This window comes from Pinus tabuliformis, chromosome 3_2 (assembly GCF_031772625.1).
Source record: "Pinus tabuliformis cultivar Carrire ecotype Pingquan chromosome 3_2, CPIR1, whole genome shotgun sequence".
Taxonomy (NCBI): Eukaryota; Viridiplantae; Streptophyta; class Pinopsida; order Pinales; family Pinaceae; genus Pinus; species Pinus tabuliformis.
In genome coordinates this window covers 821927027-821936863 of record NC_142302.1, presented here as the reverse complement: position 1 = coordinate 821936863, position 9837 = coordinate 821927027, and the positions used below count along the sequence as shown (strand labels likewise).

The window sequence follows — 9837 nt, the reverse complement described above, 5'->3', positions numbered from 1 at the left end:
ACTTGTACATGTGTGGTGTAGTGCATTTTTCAAAGAGATTGAGATGGTTAGGAACTTGGAAGCTGCCATAATCAATAAATCAAAGGTTGAAGACTGCTGCCTGTTTCATACGGCACGGCATCCGCATCTCATAAATTGAATGTCCTCGGGTACATTTCTCGTGTCTCTCATTTCCTGTGAGAGAAATGGAAGCCTCAACACAGATCATCCTGATTGGGTGTGTGGCCGTCATGTATTGTTCAATTCTCGCAGGTAAGTGAGCACGAACATAACAGTTCCCTTTTCTTCTTAATTCCAAGATTTCATACAATCCAGTTATTCTTCAACCCCAATACCGACACGGTTTGTCTATTTAGCTGATTAGAGTTCAATTCCTTGTACAGATGCTGACAAAATAGGAGTCAACTACGGCATGGTCGGAGAGAAACTGCCATCTGCAGACCAGGTGGTAACCTTGCTGAAGATTAACAACATTGGAAAAACTAGGATTTTACATGCCAGCCAAGATGTGCTGAAAGCTTTGGCAAATTCTGGGATCGATGTAATCGTGGGAGTAGATAATAGCGATTTGCAGGCCATATCCTCCCGCCAGGATTCAACAAACAGTTGGGTTAACGACAACATTGTTCCCTTCTATCCCGCCACAAATATCAAATACATTGCAGTGGGCCACGAGGTTTTGCCCAGCACGCAGTATGCATCGTATCTTGTCCCTACCATGAAGAACATTCTCATTGCGATTAAATATGCCAATCTGCAGAATAACATCAAAATCTCTACCCCACATTCCTTGAATGTTATAAACAACGGCATTCGGCCTTCTCAAGTGTTGGGTATTTTCACATGGAGAAAATACCAAAAACCAAACATTCAAACACACAGAGGCAATGCTCTGTTTCTACCTTTCCAGGATCTTTTGTGCTCAGGCAAGATTAAAAAAAAATTCACTGAGAGACAGAGTATTTCACCACCATTAAAAACATTCTATTCATTAAAAACTGATACAAACTTCATCCTCTTTTACTGAGCGGGATTTACCACTGTAAAATCATTTTTATATTCACTGCTGTGAAAAACAACTTACTGCTATAATAAAAGGTTTACATAAGTTTACTGCTGTAATAAAATTTACACAGGCTTACAAAATTCGTTCCACCATTTTCTTTATGCACTGCTGTGCAAAACCACACATGGTTTTTCTTACTCCTCTGTTTTTCAATGCCTCACAAAACATTACAAAATATATTTGTGCACTGCCGTGCATACATCCTCTGGTTCTCCACGCTACTGCTGCGAACACCAGATGTATTTTTCTCCCATGTGCCATGCATGATAAAAAGTCAACACACTCCAAAAAACAAATATACGAGCTCCTCTTTTTTTGTATTACATTGCATTAAAAAATGACCATACCTATCTTTAAATGCTACATACCTTTTACATAAAGAAACCTACGTGCTATATAAAAAAATGTATATATTGTAACGTGCCCATACTCATATTAAAAAGGGCCACCAAAATCTTGTACCAACATTAACTCTTTCACCTACGGCAGTCAACCAAAAAACTTTCACTCCACGCAAAACTTGAATTGACGCAGGCCCGTGTGCAGGTTTAATCAATCAACGACGGAGAGTACGAGAGACAATCGAACGGAGGAGAAAGATATCGGAAGACCAACTTATGCTGAACATTAACACCCGAGATTCTTACGTTGCATTACGTCAGGGCTGAACCACGTGTCAGTTCCAAAATTTCTCGGGTTCAAACATCGGAAAAATCCCTTTGACGGAGAATGGCCCGAGAACTCTTCGGCGGACGGTTTTTGGCTTGGTGAACGGTTTCTGGTGGTCTGCGTTGAAATTAGATTTCAACACTCCCCTTTAATTTCAACAGCTTGGCATTCGGTCATACCGAGACACTTCCTCAAAAATTCAAAGCTTTTCTGATCCAGTGGCTTTGTCAAGATGTCTGCTACCTGTTCCTGAGTCCTGCAATGTTCTAGGACAATTTCTCCATTGTTCACCAATTCTCTGATGTAGTGAAACCTTGTATCAATGTGCTTCGTTCTCTTATGAAACACTGAATTCTTTGACAGTGCAATAGCTGAGCTATTGTCACAAAAGATCACTGTCGCTTTTCCCTGCTCTTGGCCTAAGCTTCTCAACATTCTTCTCATCCACACTGCTTGACATGTTGCTGCTGTAGCTGCCACATATTCAGCCTCTGCTGTAGACAATGCTACAATGAACTGCTTCTTAGAAGCCCATGAAATGGCTCCTAAACCCATATGAAAAACATAACCGGAAGTGCTTTTCCGATCATCTACACTTCCAGCCCAATCACTATCTGTGTACCCAACCAAATCTGAATGTTCTGAGGCATGATATAGAATTCCAAACATTTTGGTACCTTTGACATACCTCAAAATTCTCTTTGCTGCCTGCCAATGTGCCTCCTTTGGCCTCTCCATGAACCTGGAAATTAAACTAACAGCATACATTAAATCAGGCCTAGTTGCTGTTAAATACATAAGGCTGCCCACAATGCTTTTGTATAGGCTAGGATCAAAATCCTTGCCGCTGTCCTCTCTGCTGAGCTTTAATCCCATCACTGTGGGAGTGATTGCTGCCTTGCATTCTTCCATCTTAAATCTGCCCAAAACTTGATTTACATATCTTGCTTGAGATATAAAAATTCCTTTTTCATTTTGATCTACTTCTATGCCTAAGAAGTATCTCAACAAATCCATGTCAGTCATTTCAAATTCATCCTTCATGACTGATTTAAAATTCTCAATAAGATAAATATCATTTCCAGTGAAAATAACATCATCTACATACAAAACAACAATTAAAATTTTACCATCCTTTTCCTTGATGTAGACTGTGGGTTCTCCTTCACATTTGTCAAATTCATTATCTAATAGATATGAATCTATCCCGCTGTACCATGCTCTTGGCGCTTGCTTCAGCCCATAAAGAGCTTTCTTCAATTTGCACACTTTGTGCTCTTCACCTTTCTTCTCATATCCGAGAGGCTGTTCCACATAGACCTCTTCCATTAACACTCCATTTAGGAATGCTGATTTCACATCCATTTGGTAGACTTTCCATTTGTTTTGTGCTGCTATGGACAGCACTGCTCTCACGGTTTCCATCCTTGCAACTGGAGCGAAAGTCTCCTCATAATCTCTCCCACACTGCTGCTTGTAGCCTTTGACAACCAGCCTTGCCTTGTGCCTTTCTATCTTGCCTTCAGCATTGCTCTTGGTCTTATAGACCCATTTCACACCAATGACTTCTTTGCCTTTTGGTAACTCAACCAAATCCCATGTTTTGTTTCTCTCTATGGCATTCATCTCCTCATCCATAGCTTCTATCCATTTCCTATCTTTAATTGCATCTTCGAAATGAATAGGATCATCAACATGACAATACAAGGCAAATAAGGAATTCATTCCTTCATCATAAATGTCACTTAGATTTCTAAATTTCTTACCTCTTTCACTTGATGTGCAAGTGCTTGAAGATGCACTTGAATTTCCTCCTTGTGGTGTGCTTGGAGAAGCACTCTCATTTATCCTCAATGGTGTCCCTTGCTGTCCTTGTGTTGGCGCTGCTGTTTGGGGATGCATTTCAGCCACCTCCTCTTCATCTTCATCATGAGACAAACAGTTCTTGACATTCACTGTTTTCTCTATGCTTCCATCCCAAGCTTCCTCTTCAATGAATTGAACATCCCTGCTTACAAAGAACTTCTTGGTAGATGGGATGTACAGCCTGTAAGCTTTGGATTCATCACTGTATCCAATGAAGATGCATTTCTCCCCTTTGCTGTCCAACTTCCTCCTTAGCTGATCTGGTATGTGTGCATAGGCCACACACCCAAAAACTCTCATGTGGGTGACTCCTTGCTTTCTCCCACTCCATGCCTCTTCTGGCACTTTGTTCATGACTGCTTTTGTAGGACACCTGTTCAATATATAAACTGCACAATGTACAGCTTCAGCCCAATACTCATTTGGCAAATGCTTTGCCTTCAGCATGCTCCTCGCCATATCCATGATGGTCCTATTCTTCCTTTCAGCAACTCCATTTTGCTGTGGGGTGTACCGAGTTGTAAACTGTTTATGAATTCCATTTTCTCTACAAAACTTTAGGAATTCATTTGAGATATACTCACCTCCTCTATCAGTTCTCAATACTTTTATGTGCAGCCCACTTTGGTTCTCCACAAGTGCTTTGAAATTTTGGAATTTCTCAAAGACTTCACTTTTGTTCTTGAGGAAATATATCCAAGTCTTTCTTGTAAAATCATCAATGAATGTCAAGAAATATTGGCTGCCTGCTAATGATGGAGCTTGCATTGGTCCACACAAATCTGAGTGAATAATCTCTAAGGGTGTCTTTGCCCTTATACTTTTCCCTGATGGAAAACTCTCTCTATGTTGTTTGCCCAATATACAACCTTCACAAAGGCTGTCCAGCTTCTCTATCAATGGTAATCCCTTTACCATTCCTTTTCTGCTCAATAAGTTTAGACTTCCAAAATTTAGATGCCCGAATCTCAAGTGCCATAACCAGTTCTCATCCTTTGGCATGCTTTGGAAGGCCTCTTGGGTGACTGCTGCCATTTCCCTTTTGTTCTTCATGTCTGCCCTGATCCGGAGAGGGAACATCCTGTTCCTTGTCATCTTCACTTCAGCAATGCATCTTTTGTTGGGTGGTATATCCATGATGGTGCACACATCATTTACAAAGTAAACATTGTAGCCCTTTTGGACAAGCTGTCCAACACTCAATAGGTTACATCTCATTCCGGGGACATAGTAGACATCTGCTATGGTTTTCCTTTCTCCTTGTTTTGTAAATATTTTTATCTCCCATTTTCCCATAAAAGACACTTTACAATCAGTTCCTAATGTGACCTCTGATTTCAAATTCTGATTTAAGGCTGAAAAGAGGGATATATTCCCTGTCATATGGTTGCTGCAACCTGAGTCTAAAAACCATATGTCCTCACTATGTGTTTCAGCCATGTTACAAGCTAACAGGACATTTTCTTGACTGCTGTTTTCTCTTATAACATTTGCATTTTGTCTGCTGTTCATATCATGATGTTTCTTTCTACAATCACTAGCATAATGTCCATACTTTTTGCAATAATAGCATTGAACATTAGATTTATCATACCTTTGTCCTTGAGCCTGATACTGATCTCTTTGTTGGCTGCTGCCTTGACCTTGGTTCTAATTTGGATTACTGCCTCTTCCTTGTGCATTTGATGGGCTGTTCCTTCCACCTCTGTTCTGGCTGCTGCCTCTTCCTCTTCGGTTTCCTCTTCCTTGACCTCTTCCTCTTCCAAAGGACATCTGGGTCTTGAAGGCTTGCTCTAGAGATGAGTTTTCATTCCTACTCAACCACTGCTCATGTGTTATCAGTGATGCATGCAGCTCATCAACTGAATAGTTTGAGAGATCCTTTGTCTCTTCAATGGTGGTGACTATGGCATCGAACCTTGAGGGTAAGACCCTCAATATTTTCTCCACAATTCTTCTATCTTCAATTGTTTCTCCATGAGTTCTCATTTGTGTGATTACACCAATCACATGAGTGAAGAATGATTCAATGTTGTCTGACTCCTTCATGTTCAAGTTTTCAAAATCCTTTCTCAGCAATTGTAGTTTTGCTGTCTTCACTCTCTCCATGCCTTGATAGGCTGTCTTGAGGGTTTGCCATGCTTCATTTGATGTTTTAGCTGCTGCTATCCTTGGAAATATACTCTGGTCTACTGCTAGATGCAACAATAAAATGGCCTTTGCATCCTTCTTCCTATTGCTCTTCAGGAGATCTCTCTCTCCCTGAGTTAATGCATTGAACTCAGTTTCATCTGCTGGTTCTTCAAAACCATCTTCAACTATTTCCCATAAATCTTGAGAGGCAAACAGGGCTCTCATAGTTATTGACCAGTAGTCATAGTTCTTCCCATTAAACTGTGGGAGCTGGGTGTTAAACATACCCATACCAGTGCTTGTGCTAGCCATTCCTTGACTGTGTATGTTTAAAAACAACTGACTGTTTCTTCAGCAACACAAAAAAAACTTTTGAAATACCTGAATCCTTTGATGTCTGAGTCTTCTGTCTGCCTGAGAAGTTTTGCTGCAGCTACAAACCTTCTCCCTTCAGCTTCTTTAACTTCTTTAAAGAGCCTGGTCCTGCTCTGATACCACTGTTGGGTATTTTTACATGGAGAAAATACCAAAAACCAAACATTCAAACACACAGAGGCAATGCTCTGTTTCTACCTTTCCAGGATCTTTTGTGCTCAGGCAAGATTAAAAAAAATTTCACTGAGAGACAGAGTATTTCACCACCATTAAAAACATTCTATTCATTAAAAACTGATACAAACTTCATCCTCTTTTACTGAGAGGGATTTACCACTGTAAAATCATTTTTATATTCACTGCTGTGAAAAACAACTTACTGCTGTAATAAAAGGTTTACATAAGTTTACTGCTGTAATAAAATTTACACAGGCTTACAAAATTCGTTCCACCATTTTCTTTATGCACTGCTGTGCAAAACCACACATGGTTTTTCTTACTCCTCTGTTTTTCAATGCCTCACAAAACATTACAAAATATATTTGTGCACTGCTGTGCATACATCCTCTGATTCTCCACGCTGCTGTTGCGAACACCAAATTTATTTTTCTCCCATGTGCCATGCATGATAAAAAGTCAACACACTCCAAAAAACAAATATACGAGCTCCTCTTTTTTTGTATTACATTGCATTAAAAAAACGACCATACCTATCTTTAAATGCTACATACCTTTTACATAAAGAAACCTACGTGCTATATAAAAAAATGTATATATTGTAACGTGCCCATACTCATATTAAAAAGGGCCACCAAAATCTTGTACCAACATTAACTCTTTCACCTACGGCGGTCAACCAAAAAACTTTCACTCCACGCAAAACTTGAATTGACGCAGGCCCGTGTGCAGGTTTAATCAATCAACGGCGGAGAGCACGAGAGACAATCGAACGGAGGAGAAAGATATCGGAAGACCAACTTATGCTGAACATTAACACCCGAGATTCTTACGTTGGGTTACGTCAGGGCTGAACCACGTGTCAGCGCCAAAATTTCTCGGGTTCAAACATCGGAAAAATCCCTTTGACGGAGAATGGCCCGAGAACTCTCCGGCGGACGGTTTCTGGCTTGGTGAACGGTTTCTGGTGGTCTGCGTTGAAATTAGATTTCAACATCAAGGTGCCTTCCAAGACGACCTGAACGACACCATGAGTGGGATACTCAAATTTCTGTCAGATAACGGGGCTCCCTTCATGGCCAACGTTTATCCATACCACGGCTACGTTGCTGACATAGACCGGAATTCTCTGGACTACGCTTTGTTTAAGTCCACGTCTCCTGTGGTGCAAGACGGAGGTTGGAACTACAGCGACTTGTTTGATGCGATGTTTGATACTCTTCTGTCGGCCACGGAAGCCTTGGGATATCACAACGTCCCAATCATTGTTACTGAAAGCGGATGGCCTTGTGCTGGCAATGATGTGGCCACAGTTAAGAATGCTCAGACTTATAACAACAATCTCATCAAACACGTTTTATGGAATGCGGGGACACCCAAGAGGCCGGGAACGAGCATAGAAACCTATATTTTCTCTCTTTTCAACGAGAATCAGAAAGCGGGGTTTGAGTCTGGGCGTCACTATGGGCTCTTCGACCCTCATGAAACGCCTGTATACCATGTGGACTTTTCTCCATATGAATCTCCCGAACAACCTGCACCGAGTGTATGTGGAACGCCTGTATACACTGTCAACGTCTCTCCATGTCAATCCCCCGTACCTTGTTCACGCAGTCGATGTGAACAAGCCCAGATAGTTATCAAGATATATGCAAAATGACACGCCTTCATATTGGTAGTGTAACTGTTGTTGGGTATCCATATAAATTAAAGAAAGTAATAAAAATATAATAGAGTAATATTTTTTTAAATAAAATTAGAAGCTAAAAGATACGTGATAATTTCAATAATACTATTTTCGTTGAAATTATTTATACAGAGGTGTTAGTATGTTTTGGAATTTATGGTTTTAGTGTAAATCTTTTTTGGGTCAAATCTGGGTTATTGTTTTCTAAAATGTTTTTTTTTATTGTAAATATGGATATAATATTTAAAAAAAAAAAATGGAACACTTGGATTGTATAGAGTTCACAAATCAAATTTATGATTCTAACAAATGTCAACATGATTTTGACCAAATTAGTCAAATCTTGATTTTTGTTATTTAAAATGAGTTTTTGACTGCACACAATTGTAGAGAGTTGACAATTCAAACTTGTGATTCAAATAAATTCTTGTTTGAGTTTGGCCAAATTACATTAGGAAATATGTCGCAAAACCCTCAAATATGTGTAATTGATATAATATAGTAAAATATATGAGTAATTTTAATTAAATTAAGAAAGAAAGAAAGAAATTATTTTAACGTCCAAAAGGCTAAAGATAGCCTATGGGGCAGAATGGTTCTTCATCTGCTTGATGTATTCGGCTCTTTTTCTATGAAACTTCACAATAACTGCTCCCAGCTTCTCGACAAGTTACCCCTTGCTAAGTAGATTATCACAAGAGCTAGCTGCTTCCCTGTTGTCTTTGAAGGCCTCACATTCTAAAATGAAATGTTTCTCTATTTCCACATTTCCGAAAAAACAAAAAATGCATACCCTTTCCTCCCACACTTCCTTTGGCCTTTTCTAGCTCCCTGTTTCACAACGGGGTTGATGAGAATTAGTGTTTAACTTAGCAATAAGAATTTTGGCTCTCCAAGAGATATTGGCCGCATAACTATTTTTGAGATAAATCTAAGCCTCCTATCCTAATTGTTACTAAAAATATTTAATAAAAGTTAAATTCTTATCATTAAATTGTAATTATAGAATTGCTATTTCAAAATAAATGCACATATCAACTTAAAAATTATACAAATTAAGTGAATTCTAATTTCAGTTTAAATTGTTATTGTTATTATTATTTAGTTATGTTTTATAATTTTTAAGCTAATAGGTCTCTCTATTTTGAAATAGGGCTTATAAAATTTTAATTTAATTATCAATAATTATTGGGTGGATAGTAGGAATATAAGCTCCACATAACATTTTAAACTAGCAATTGCACCACATGTTGCACAGGAAACACCGTAAGGTAGTAGCATAGGAAAGAGTACGATAGAAGAAAGAAGTAAAAAAATTATCCAATTTTGTTTTATTTACAAGCATATGTCTGAGAAAAAAGATCGAAATTTAAACTTTGCAAAGTTGAGCTACAACAATCTCGAAATATATATATATTGTTGATACAGTTGGTGGTGTCCTCTTGCAAGTGGAAATAATATGGTCTCACATTCATCACTTTCCTTGGCTTGCCATCATTGAGCTCACTCATACCTTTAACTTCAAAGAAAAAAACAAAATCCCCATCCTCAATTTGGAGCCTTTCCTCATCATCCACACATGCCACCAGTGTAGGATTATCATTGGTAATATAAGCAATGATACTCGTTTGTTAGATGCAAGCAACTCCTCTCCACATATTTTTGCATAACAGACATTTCTCTGCATTTTATTGCTGATTTTTAGATGAAAATTTGATCATCTTCCTTCTCATTCTCTCATTTTCCATCTTCCTTCAACATATAAAGGAGTTTTTATGAATATCTATGACCCTTTTGACCTATTTTCATATAAGCATCTTTTTCTTTCTTATTAAAGGTCATGGAATCAACCAAGAAGAAACAA

The 9837-nt window shown here is 38.7% G+C and overlaps 1 pseudogene; it reads left to right on the top strand.

The window, feature by feature from the left end:
* Window positions 1-230: 230 nt before the first annotated feature.
* On the top strand, window positions 231-7946 carry LOC149183195 (glucan endo-1,3-beta-glucosidase pseudogene; annotated as a pseudogene).
* The last annotated feature ends 1891 nt before the right edge of the window (window positions 7947-9837 follow it).